This window comes from Pinus tabuliformis, chromosome 6 (genome assembly GCF_031772625.1).
Source record: "Pinus tabuliformis cultivar Carrire ecotype Pingquan chromosome 6, CPIR1, whole genome shotgun sequence".
Classification (NCBI taxonomy): domain Eukaryota; kingdom Viridiplantae; phylum Streptophyta; class Pinopsida; order Pinales; family Pinaceae; genus Pinus; species Pinus tabuliformis.
The window spans coordinates 1,712,096,726-1,712,100,845 of NC_142292.1; the positions used below are offsets into that span (position 1 = coordinate 1,712,096,726).

The 4,120-nt window shown below is 36.0% G+C and overlaps 1 pseudogene; it reads right to left on the bottom strand.

Annotated features, from left to right (window-relative positions):
• Window positions 1-1,650: 1,650 nt before the first annotated feature.
• On the bottom strand, window positions 1,651-3,873 carry LOC149265594 (cullin-1 pseudogene; annotated as a pseudogene).
• Window positions 3,874-4,120: the final 247 nt, after the last annotated feature.

The following is a 4,120-nucleotide window of genomic DNA, read 5'->3' on the forward strand; positions in this document are numbered from 1 at the left end:
CTGTGTCCTAGGGATATCCTTTTGTGCACACTCAGGGATAGCAAGGGTGATGTAACCCTAGGCTGACATGTACAAGTGAAAAAACTTAAAGCGGTCTTCGTCACAAGTTTTGGTCATGTTATAAATGCAGAGTGTCGAAAAAAGAGTTGCAGAGGTAACACCTTCTATGAGAGATAAGCCATCTTTCCTTTGGAAACTTGTTACAATATCGACTATAGTGGTTCTTTAGGGTTTTAGCTTTAATGACTACCTTTTGATATATATATATATTCTTGCTAGTGGTGGTTCTTGTTAGCTCTAACTATTTAAGAGTTTTAAAGTACTTGAGGGGAAATTAAGACTTTAGACTCAACTATACACAAGTGGGTGGAGATAAATAAATTGTAGTATCTACTATAGGTCACAGAAACAATCAGTTCCAGCAGATTCCACAACTGAGGTAGAATATGTGGCAGCAACTCAAGAAACAAAGGAAATTGTGTGGCTTCGAAAAATTGTGGAAGATTTGTAGGAGAAACAAATCCATTCAACTCCTCTTTTGATTGAAAACACTTTTGCAATAAATTTGGCCAAGAACACAAAGTTCCACGATTGAACCAAACACAACAATACAAACTATCATATGATCCAACATCAAGTTGCAACAATGTTCCACAAATGAGCATATAACAAACATCTTCTCCAAAGTTCTTGGAAAGGAAATTTTTGAGATAATCAGAATAATTCTTGGACTCACCAACATCACTTCAGATTAAAAGGGGGTGGGGACTGTGACTAATTTTTGTGAAAAAGTATTATCGACATTTTCAATTCTTTCATGTGCCCAATATGGGAATGAAGTAATATATGAATTATTTTATAGATTATTTTATATTTAGTTTTTATGCTGTGATTGGTTTCATCTACTTGTGTCAGTTCAAAAAAACAATAAAATTAAATCATTTTACCAAAGTTTACTTGTGCCCATACTCCCGCTAAAAAACATTAAAATTAAAATACTTCACCACGTTCTACCCAACACAATTAATTTCATTTATAGTTTTTAGCCTTCCTTCCAATCGAACTGATAAGCATTATGCTCCGATGAAAAGTTGTTTTGGAAAATGCACTGAGGACACGCGTCAGATGGTAATTGTATCGTTGCCCCTACCACTGTCAGTGAAAAGGCGGTGCTATAAAACAGCTAGTTTAGCAAAAGGTTTACGGTTGCTGCAGTTGGAATTAATACTTCAACAACATTATTTGACTTCTGTTGCCAGCCGAATATAACCCTATAATGATGACTCAAGTAGATGAAACTAATCACAGCATAAAAAACTAAATATAAAACAATCTCGAAAATAATGTTTTTAATTACGTACTGAAAATTAATGTTTTTAATTACATTATACATACACGGTCAAATAAAAAAAATGAATGTCAAAACATATACAAACTCGTAATATCACGGCTACATGAAATCTAATTCTACAACGGCAGGAGTAATAATTTACATGAAATCTAATTCTACAACGGCAGGAATAATAATTTACATAATAATAATAATAATAATTTACATTATCCATAAAGTCAATTAAAAAGTTCCGTATCCTGCAAATGAATGATTGAAAATGTAGCCTAAAACAATATCCGAAAATGATACAATTTCTTTTATGCTACATATCGAATGATATTAGGATTTTCTTTGTCCCGTTCTATGAACTCCCTTGAAATCAGATCTTCAATCTGCTTCTGCATTAAGTTAACTTTTGGTTTGAACGTGGCTTGCAGTTGCTCAACGCATTCAACCAATAATTCCTGACTGCTCAAGACTTTTCTAGCCTTCATTGTCCGAACTATCGCAGCATCGATGGCATGGCATCTATCGCCATCTACAACCTCGCTGACTCTCTTCTTCTCATCCATTTGTGGAAGTGAAATCTTAATCCTCGCAGATTTGCAGGTGAAGCTAGCATTGAATTCAAAACTATCAGTTTTTGTTATTGTTTGAGTCACCGGCTCCTTCAAAATAATCTTGTACTTTCCACATACAAATGAATGAAGCAGTCTAATAACATCCTCCTCTCGCAAATTTAATTGTGAACTGATTTCTTCACAGCTCAATCTTTCAAAATCATTGAACAATAAAAGCATGACTGCCTGGTTGGTTGATACTGCAATTTCTATTGGCTTAGTATCAAAGTTTCCTATAAGTTTACAATTTCCCAAACAATACATCCATGTAAGTTTACGATGCTGATATTTTGTAGAGTAAAAGCCTTCATACGCCCTAATACATTTAAGAATTTCCGCTGGTGGATTGAGGTTGAATAACTTGTAGGTTGGCCAGAACCCATTATTTAATACTGTAACAGTCAACTCTATTCCAGGATGCACATTTGAATAATCATGAAGATATGTGTTGAAGTCAGGTTGAGTCTCCCTTGCCAGTGTGAAATCATTAACCATGCCCTGCATCTTTGACGTTAGCTGGAGACCATATTGATCCTTTATCTTTGACAACATGGCTCGTTCATGGCTCTCATTTGCGCTTTTATGGTGTAGTAATCTGGAAGCTAGTTTTTTCCTGTAAAATTCAGCAAACAAATCTCTATCACTAACATACTGAAGGAGATTCGCCGCCTTTTCAAGAATACCCTCAATATGATCATCACTTAAACCGCTCTTTTTAAGCACGTTGTCACAAAATGTAGCCAGAAACTCTGCACATGTGCTTTCTTCGACTTTTTTATCACATATTACTTCAAATGCGTCCCTCAAGGCTTTATAAAAAATATTGCTTCTTTGAAATGCCTCCACAACGTAACCACTACACTTATCATGCACTTCAATAATCTTCTCCACAAACTCATGTGCTGGAATGTCATCTATATTATTATTCTTATTCTTGACAACATCTTCCACCCATTTAAATAATTTTATTCCTTCGCTGATTACATGCTGTTTAAAAATACTTGCAAAAGGTTCCAAGCTTTGAGGTATTCTACAGAACAGCCTGTACATTCTCGAAAGATCGTCTTTCTTGTCGTTTGTAAGCAAAACATGACACCCCGAATACTTATTTTCCAAAAGTTGAATATAGTAGCGGGAGAGGATTTCATTTTCTACTTTCTCTAATAACTTCTGCTCGCTGCTGGAATGCAAATAGTGAGCAACTCTTTCTTTCTCACGTCTCAAACATTCTTCGGCCTTTATCATATAGTCAGGACACGAATCCTCCTCTAATATCCATAATGAACCCTTCCTAGAGTAGTAAGCTCCAGTATCTTCCAACATGGGAGCTTCAAAGTCTTTTTGGTACAAATCCAAGCGATCCATTCCCATTTCCACAAAAAAATTCACAATGTTTCTCAACAAAGCGCGATCAATTTGTTCTCCCTCGCGCTCACGATTAATCAACTCAATCACCACATTCTTCACATTAATCTTGATACCGTGATACACCACGTCACGGAAACACATCACTCCAACTTTTACTAGCGAAACCAGGGAGTTTTGCCTCACGAAGTAAAGATCCAAATAAATGAACATATTTGAGATGAGTCTAACCAGCACCTTGTGATAATTTCCCCAACATTTCTCAACTTCTTTCAACAGGAACTGATCATGCACTTCCCCTAAAGCTGGCAATACTGTGACAGCAACGTATTCTTCCAATGAAATCCTGTACTTGTCATAGAGTTGTTGTGAGTACACATAAGGAGGCCTTTGGGTGCACATTTTGTACACAGTTGTATAAATGTTAATGTACTCCGTTACAGGAAACTCGCCTTTTAAATCTGTTTTGAGAATATTTATCAACTTTAGGATGCCATTCTGAATAATATCCCATCCTTCATTGAATTCTATAGTACCTGTATCTGTTGACATCATCATCTTTTTCCAAGTGGTAACTGCCCGCCTTTCTTAGCCTTCACCTAAACAAAAGAAATTGTGTCGACTGCGCCTAAACAAAAGAAATTGTGTCACATGGTGAGGAAGAAGAGAAGAACCATTTTGATATATTTATACGGAGATCGCCACTCCATATGGGACACCCAAATTTCTGGGCCGACAATTCGTGAAATAAATAAATTATGAACCATATAAACTTCCATCTCAAACTACCGTACACACCACC